This window comes from Zeugodacus cucurbitae, chromosome 6, assembly GCF_028554725.1.
Source record: "Zeugodacus cucurbitae isolate PBARC_wt_2022May chromosome 6, idZeuCucr1.2, whole genome shotgun sequence".
NCBI lineage: Eukaryota > Metazoa > Arthropoda > Insecta > Diptera > Tephritidae > Zeugodacus > Zeugodacus cucurbitae.
In genome coordinates this window covers 38307895-38317623 of record NC_071671.1, presented here as the reverse complement: position 1 = coordinate 38317623, position 9729 = coordinate 38307895, and positions in this window count along the sequence as shown.

Genomic DNA, 9729 nt, shown 5'->3' with positions numbered 1-9729 from the left:
GTGGCTAAAAGAAACGACTACGGAAGGTTGGGTTTATATAGCTTTATTGGTTTGCGAGATATATATAAAAAAAAACCTATTTGGGGGAGGGGCTACGCCGACTTTTAAAAAAAGTTACATCCAAATGTTTCCCTCCCTAATGTTATCCTTTGTACCAAATTTTACTTTTATAGCTTTATTTATGGCTTAGCTTTGTGGGCGTGGCAGTGTTCCGATTTTTAATACGGTAGCAAGAAACATGTGTACCAAGTTTCGTCAAGACATCTTAATTTTTACTCCAGTTATCTGTTGCACGGACAGACGGATAGACGGCGGACGGACAGACATCCAGATTTCAACTTCACTCGTCATCCTGATCATTTATATATAATATACACTGGTGGTCACATAATTAAGGACACTCTGTTTTCTTTTAAAATATTGGTTTATTTTATAATTTAAAAGCGACATATTTTATTAAACTTCAGTTACCATATTTATTATCTTCTAAGGTATAGATTTATTGATAATTTAACGAACAAATTGTTTCCCATCTGAACCAAATAAATTAAACTTGGATTCATCGCTCAACAGTATTTGTTTCCAAAAATCTAAGGGTTTTCCGATATACTCCTTTGCAAATTTAATACGACTCTCTAAGTTTTTGTTTGATACGTGCGGTTTTTTTCTTGCGATTCAAGAAGACGACATCTGATGGTTCGTGTTGATACATCGTTGGTCAGTTGATCCTTTATCGTGCCAAGAATTTGCCTGGAAGTTAAAAAAGGATTCGCCTGGCAAACTCTACAAATTACACGATCGTCCTTTGAAGTAGTTTTTCTGGGCCGTTTTTTTTTTTTTATTTTACTCCCTGTCCTCCGTAATGAATCAAAGCATTGTGAACCATTGATTTTGAGCATAAAACTTCTTTCGCTACGGGTGGAAGCGAAGGAATGGAATTTTTTCCTTCACGTAATTGTAAATAATTATTTTCCTCAATTCTGGAGTACAACTCTTTTTCCGTCCCATATCTAACAGTTATTTTATTTGATATTGAATATTTAGTTAATATACAAATGATTTATACAACTTACCGCAAGTTTTTGTGTTAAAATAATAAAAAATCCAATAAAAAAAAATGGGTGTCCTTAATTATGTGACCAAGCACCAGCACACTCAAAATACAATAAATTCATCCAACCGCCGAATTTTAATAAAAGTGTCTAAATTTGTCACTCAAAAACGTGCTACATTTTTGAGCACAGTTATAATATACCGTTGCAATTTACAGTGGGTCTCTAGGCGAAAATTTAGTGCTAAAAACATTGAACTGAAACGCGTGCTTTACTCAACTTTATTTTGTCCCTAATTATGTGGCCACCAGTGTATATAACCCCATGTCTAACTATTTTATTTCTCTTTTAAACAACCGTTTACAACCGTTGAACTAAACTATAATACTCTGTGCAACATGATGAGAAAGTATAAAAATATACATAGTTGCTAAATAAACTGCAATTTTCCCTTCCGGTACCTAAAAATACAATGCACGTACATTTTTTCGTTTCACTGTCGGTGATATGTACATATGTACATCTGTATGTACGTGTAGAGATTGTCTAAGATTTTGAAAAGCGCTTCTCGTCTAATCAAAGATAATTGAGTAAATTGCTTTATATACTCGCTCATGCAAAGTTTTCAAGTTCCTAATGAAATTTGCCCTTCCGTATGCGACGTCACTTTTTATTGCCTATAAGCCTGCTTGTTTATATACAACTACAACAACTACATATGTATAGATGTAACAATGTGAAAAATTAGATTTAAGTGACTGAGGCCGGCTGCTCGATTCTTAATTAAGCTAGTGAGAATTTCAGCAATGTATTTGTCGTACATAAGTTTGCGAAGCCAACATTTAAATATGACTTCAAGGTTATATTTGTTTCTTTTCGACAATGCTCGTTTGTTGGTATGTACAGGGTGGCTGATGAATTTTGCTACGCTACATTAAGAAACTCAAATAATTTTTTTTCAGTGTATGGAATTAATTTTTCTTTTATTCATGTTAAAGCTCATTAAATTTTATTAAATATAGCTTAATTAGTTTTAAAAATAATGGAATTTAAATGCCCCCCCCCCCCTGCTCGTTGATGCATGTGCGGCATCTTACCTTTTTTTTTTCTTTTGTATGGCAGCAGCTACAGCAGCGATTGTTTCCTCTGTTCGAACTGAAGGGGTTTCGATGGTAAGGACTTCTGTTGACTGTCCCATGCTCGGCAAAATTGTTTACAAGTCTCATTATGGTCCATCTGCTCGGAGGATTGCCGAACATTCTTTGAACCGAAACTACGGACTCCAGTGCGTGATAGCGGCGGACAATCCAAATTCTTGTTTCAGTGTCTCAGTTATCCATTTTTGTTAAATGTAAAAGTCAATGTATGGTATGGTTTTATATGCAAGTATGGTAAGTGACAACAAATATTAAATATTGGAAATAAAAGCGAATCATTGTTTCCAGAGAATTTGATTGTAGTGCACCCACGCTAAGCTTTCAAAATTCAGGGCGGGAGTATATACTTTTTTTGGTTATGGATTTTTGATTGAATATTATTATTTTATATTTATTATATTATATATACGCATATTTCATCATTGGTCAGTAAAATAATTCATAAAAGCCCCGGTAAGTAAATAGCTCGGATATCGGATAGCTATAGTAAGCCGGTACATGGAATTAGGAAAAATGATAACGGTAAAGAATATTTTATTCCTTCTCAACCGAATCAACGAATTTAGATAATAAATGCTTTCGATAATGTTGAAATGTTGGTTTTCTTGTTTAAATTTTTATGATTTTGGATACTTTACATTATATGTATATTGGATGGAATATTTGATTTTGACATTATGAGTTTTTGAATTAATGACAATTTGTTATTTTTTGTGCTAATGACCTAAACTTGAATCCAATAGTTAGTATGGAATATTATTTGGGTGGAATATGTATGTTTTTACTCTGAATGTTTTATAAGTGTGTTCAGCCACTTGAATAATTTGAACACTTTTCGATACCATATATCTTTAACAAGAAATAAGAATATTAATAATTCTGATAAAGCAAAATAGTTTCTATTGTATCGTGAAATCCGTAAAACTTGAAATTACAGTAAAATCCCGATTATCCGGATCAAATAAAATCGATTATATGATTTCAAAGCAAATCAACAATATTTTTATTGTAATGTAAACGTGTATTTTGTAAGGGATTTTACATGAATCATCTAGATAATACGATGTATAAAACACGAGCTATAACAATAAAGAATTTCATAATACAGTGGAACTTCTCTAACTCGAATCACCATAACCACAAAAACACTTCGAGTTAGATAGGCTTCGAGTTATAGAATTTTCATTAAAACTTACAAATTTTCAAAAATCTGCAAAATATAGATTTATACCCAGTTGTTTTATTTACTTCGCATATAGTTTTATGTAAATACGTTAAATAATTTATTATGTAATTTTGTTTTTTACAGTTTGCTATTGTTCGGCTCATGACGTCAGTACCCCCCCATGCCTTTGTTACATGATTGATGCAATTCATAAGTGTAATATCATATTTTATGTTCACCTCCATACGATATAAATATATAATTTCCTTTAACTCCAGTTGGAGCGTAGGGCCAACATACGATATAAAGGGACTATTTTAAAATCCTGCCTCGATAGTAAAATTTTAAATTTTGTATTATGCTCTTGTCGAATTTCGACATCGGCATAATCAAAATTCGAGTTATGGAAGAAAATTTGTATGAAATTTGATTTCTAAACGCTATTGCCAATTCAAAAGTTCGAGTTATGGAGATCTTCGAGTTAACATTCCCTTCACCGCAACCTTCTCCAATGCAAAGGATTTTCATTGCTTCTGATATTTCTTTAAAATGGTCGTGCGCTTCAATTGAAGAATTAGATAGACCTAATTTTAATAACTTATTTTTTTTTTAATAATTTGTGCTGTCAAAACAATTTTAAATTGGCAAATAGACCCGGGACGACTGCGTCCGGATAATCGGAATTCTACTGTATAACAATTTTTTCGGCAAAAAAAATTGGCAAAATCTGTCATTTTGAAAAAAAAAAGTGGCGCTCAACACTTCAACATCATCAGCTGAATCTGTCGAGCAATTCGAAACTGAGCATAAGTGTTTTCTTAAACACTGGGTAAAAGAAGATTCTGCAATTCTGAGTTTAAAAAGATCTAAGATTTGCGCTGAAAGAGCCATCAAAGTTATTCAGGAAATGTACCCTTTTTGTAAATCTGAATATAGTTTAAATCTTAAGTTTATCTCAAATAATATCAAAATGAATTAAATAATGAACTAAAACGTATATTTACTATAAAAATGTATTTGTCTTGTACTTAAATTAGTCTTTTTGCTTCTAAATCAAAATTTGTCTTCTTCTTCTTCGCATATAACATATGAATTTTTTCAATTTAAATTCTGCGTGAAGTTTTTGAAATAAATCGAAAAACTAAAAACGCAGTTATCATTTTTTTACTATTCCTCATCGTGTTATGCCATGTAAATTTTGTTTTTTCAAAAAAATTCAAAAAGTTATACCCCTAATGTACATATACATATGTATATGTAATATGTGCCTCTCATTTTGCCCGCCTATGTTATCCCCAAAAATCGTTGCATAGCGGTCAACTACACCACCGAAAACAGTTTCATAACACAATCAGGGCAGATAAGAAAGCATTAATTTGTAGCTGTTTGGAATTTATTGATCACAAAGCCAACAAAAGGAATGTGCTGTGACTTCGATTGCAAAAAATGTCATTATACATGCATATGTACATACATATATGTATGCATATAAAAACACATTGTGTAGAAGCAGCACATAAATTTCTCATTAAGCTCAGTAATTGCTTAAAATATTTAATTACTCATCCAATACGAATCAGCCAATGTACGCATAAACATATGTTTTGTGTTGTACACAAAATTCTGTATATCTATACATACATATGTACATGTGTCACAATCAGAATAGCGTCTAATCGCAAGCCCTCCATATTGGTGTCCGAAAGCAAATCTTGTTTGGCTATTCATTTCACTGCGCTTTATTTGGCATAGCGAATGCATCACGGCTTCAGCAGACGTGGCATGAATCATAACAAATTCTCGTATGTACACACATACTTATATATGGATTCGAGCCAGGTTCAGTTAGTTAAGAGCGCCAAAGCTCTACTCGATTTGCGATTAGCTGCCGTTGAGCTTACAGCGAGAATTCGTTCCGTTAGGTATACAAGTCGTTTCTTATCGATTTCCTACCTATCGTCATCATCATTTAAATGCCGTCAATTTTTTGTGAATATTTGTTATTTATTTTATATTAGGAGTATATGTATATAGTAACGAATTACTAAAATTGTAGACCAATATGAGATTAATTATTGCATCGTTTTCAATTAGAAAATTGCGATTTGCAATGAGTAGATTAGGGTGAAGCAATGAGATATGGCGCATGGTTGTAATTTTTTTTAAGTTGACTGAGGCATTCACAGATTCTGATGTCTGTCGTACGTACCCTACCTCATTATTTAAATGTTATTTTTTTAAGTTTTCGGCATTAAATACTGTTTTAAATAGTAAACTAAACATCATAATCCAAGTTTTACAGAAATACTTACTATTTATAAAAATACAATAAATTTAAAAATTTTAAAATTCCCTCCGGTTTAAAGTCAAATGTTAAAACATAAAAAAAAATAAATTTATAACATTATACTCGTATATACTTAAATCTATTTTCTTCGTTTAAATATATTTCTGGGTTCCAAGGAAGAACTTCTGTCAGGTTCAAAAAGGCCTGCGCAATATAAAAACCAAAACAAAATCAATCAAATGTACAAATACAATATAGAACTTTTTTTTTAATTTCGTTCGAAAACTAACTTTACTGGTATATTATATTGCTTTCTATTAATTTCGAATTGGGTTTTTTACGAAAAGCATAAAACGTTTGAACATACATATCTCTCAAATAGAAAAATAATAGTTTGCATAATAATTTTTGCATTCCAAGGATAAAATTCCGTTAGGTCCAAAATTACCAAATTAATACAAAAATTAACCCAAATATACAAATATTATATACTATTTGTGATCTATTTAATTCAACTTCACTATATTACTTCAGAAAAAAAGTATTGTATAATTGATTGTTACCGCCCTAGTATATACTAATTTCAAAATTTGAAAATTTATATGTATTTAAAATATTATCCAAAAATCGATCCGAGTAAAACTCATTAACTAGACTTAGCCCTGTACTATCGAAATATTTTTGGTTTACTGATTTCGGATGGAAAAAGACTATTTAAATATATATATGTAAATAAATAAAATAAAAAATAAAAGTATGTTTTTTCTTGCAAATATGTTATATCTCGCATGTGACCTAAATCAGACCATAATACAGTTTTTGGTAATAATTCTATTCTAGTGTCATAAATTAATAAATCATCATCCACTTGCGGCAAACAAAGAGATGATAGATGGACAGTAAAAAAAGTAAACATATATACCATATTTGTGTTCGATTATACCACTAGCTAATCAATCTAAATCAGAAAGCGTAAGCCAATTTTCTCCGTTTTACAACAACAGCAAGCCGAATATATATGAGCAGAATTTCTTTAAAAAATGTACATATGTGTGTATGTTCAAAATTCAAATTAAAAAAGTCCAGATTCCCCTTTTTATATAAATATGTATATTAACTATGTATTACCATCATAGTTTCCTGTGCATCCATACATATATATGTTCCCATGTTGAATAATTATTGTTCGTTGAAATTTCTTTAGCAAGAATTTCGTAAAACTTTTTATCAAATGTTCACCCACAAAAATAAGCAAGAAATATCAAAATGTTTGCGTTATTTAACGATTTTATTTAGATATACATGGTTGCACTGAAAATAATTCCGGTGCACTGGTAAAATCCGGTTTGAAATTTAAATTGTTAAACTTCAGTCTGTGGACATGAATGCATTCAATGCACATACGTACATATTTACATATTTACACTGATCGCACAATCGCCTACGCAGCGTATCTGATATTCTGCCGATTCGAAGCTTTCTTTTTGACTATTGAGGTAAGATATCGTAACGGTATATTTTAGTATATTTTATGAGGAGTATAGAGTGTTTTGAAATTAGAATAGCGTGCGAGTTACTTATATACAACTTCATACATTTGAACGGAAATGAAGATTAAAGTATATAAGAAAGCAAACACTAACGTAAGAGCCAACCGAGGTTACTTAAGGTTTAAATTTTATTCCAATGGCCATAAAAGCAATATTTCACATACGCAGGGTATAACTCTCTTATTTTTGGATCAGAATGCAACTTCTCAGCTTTTGTCCATTCGACCTGGCGATGTAGAATGTTGTCCGGACATATTTGGAAATGGAAGGCCAATTTTTCACACACCACAATCCTGTTTCATCGTTTTGGGCAATAAGTGAAGGAAGAATTTTAAGGCCAGGAAATGTATGTGTTTTTATTTATGGTATATGGACATCAAGGATATGAAATTGGAGTTGCATTGTAATTTATATGATTGCGAAATGATTTCCACAAAAGTCGTTAAAATGAAAAATGTCGTCATGAACACCCACACAGTACTGCAAGTAACGAAGAAAAAACAGTACAATCGAGTATTTGGTTAAATACAAACTCACATGCCCACATACGAGTATGTGCTCACTGATGTGCGTGTTTGTCGTAGTCGGTATTCGCCTTCCATATGAACTGTGTATATAATGTATCAATGTATGCTTTTATATATTGTATATAGATAGGTAATTGCATATTGCCATTTGTAAACTAATGAAATACGTGTTTCAGTCGGGTTTGAAACGTTCGTGGGCTGTTGAGCGACACATCGCAGACACATACTCCATTTTCGTGGTATATGCACATTACAATTTATTTAATCGCTAACTCTGACTAATACCAACTGTCTGGACGACTGCAGTAGAAACGATACTCTATAATCGGCTTTCAATTTGCTAAATAAATTAATCCAATGATCCAAAGAGGTCCCCATTTACAGTGCGCTGTTGAAATCGGGGTAATACAAATCTATTTCGCTGTTAAACTAAATAAAAGATATTAAATACTAACTCACACCCTCATAGTAAATTGCAACGTCTTCAACGTCAACGACCTACATATATAACGTCCACAACAGTCGTTTTTTCGCAACCACAACGGACCCCTTGTTTTATGCGGCAATATTTGTCCAAATTTGCTTCAAGGTTTCCCATAGTTTGAATTATTACTGATTTCAATTAAAAAAGTCGGTGTTAACTTAGGCCGTCATAGTTCTAAATGAGAAGGTTGGTGTAATAAACGAAAACATATGAAAACGAAATATCTTTATATACTAATCAGATAGTCAGTACTGCTGCATCTGTAGATGGGCCTTTAGGGGTTAGGTTGAAATAGAGGGTATTTTAATATATATATTTTTATACTCTCGCAACAAAAGTTGCTAAGAGAGTATTATAGTTTTGTCCACATAACGGTTGTTTGTATGTCCCAAAACTAAACGAGTTAGATATAGGGTTATATATACCAAAGTGATCAGGGTGACGAGTAAAGTTCAAATCCGGATGTCTGTCTGTCCGTCCGTCCGTCCGTGCAAGCTGTAACTTGAGTAAAAATTGAGATATCTTATTGAAACTTGGAACACGTGTTCCTTGGCACCATAAGAAGCTTAAGTTCGAAGATGGGCGGAATCGGACCACTGCCACGCCCACAAAATGGCGATAATCAAAAACACATAAAGAGCTATAACTAAGCCATAAATAAAGTTATGAAAATAAAATTTGGAACATAGGCTCGCATTAGGGAGGGGCACATTTGAATGTAATTTTTTTGGAAAAGTGGGCGTGACCCCGCCTCCAAATAGGTTTTTTGTATATATCTTGCAAGCCAATAAAGCTTTATAAACCAAACTTTCTGCAGCCGTTTCTTTTAGCCGTTTCCTTATATAGTCCAAAAATAAAAGAAATCGGATAATAACCACGCCCACCTCCCATACAAAGGTTAGGTTGAAAATGACTAAAAGTGCGTTAACTCACTAACGAGAAACGTCAGAAACACCAAATTTTACGTAAGAAATCGCAGAAGGAAGCTGCACTGAGATTTTTTACAAAATGAAAAATGGGCGTGGCGTCGCCCACTTATGGGTCAAAAACCATATCTCAAGAATTACTCAACAGATTTCAATGAAATTCGGTATATAATATTTTCTTGACACCCTGATGACGCTTGTGGAATATGGGCGAAATCGGTTCACAACTACGCCTACTTCTCATATAACTCAATTTTGAATCCTTCTGATTCGTTCACTTTATAACGTATACATAAGGAACCGATAAAGATAGCGAAATAAAACTTTACATAAATACTGTATTTGAGCTGTGACATCGCTTTTGGAAATTTGTCAAAATCGAACCATGACTTTTCAAGGCCCCTGATATCAAACATGAAGAACTCAGTGCCTAAGGGTAATTTTTCACCGAAAATATAGGTAAATCTCTAAATAAATTGCGAGAGTATAAAATGATCGTTTGCACCCGAACTTAGCCTTTTCTTACTTGTTTAATATATAGAATCATATATTTCATTTAAGCAATACAGTATATTTAAATA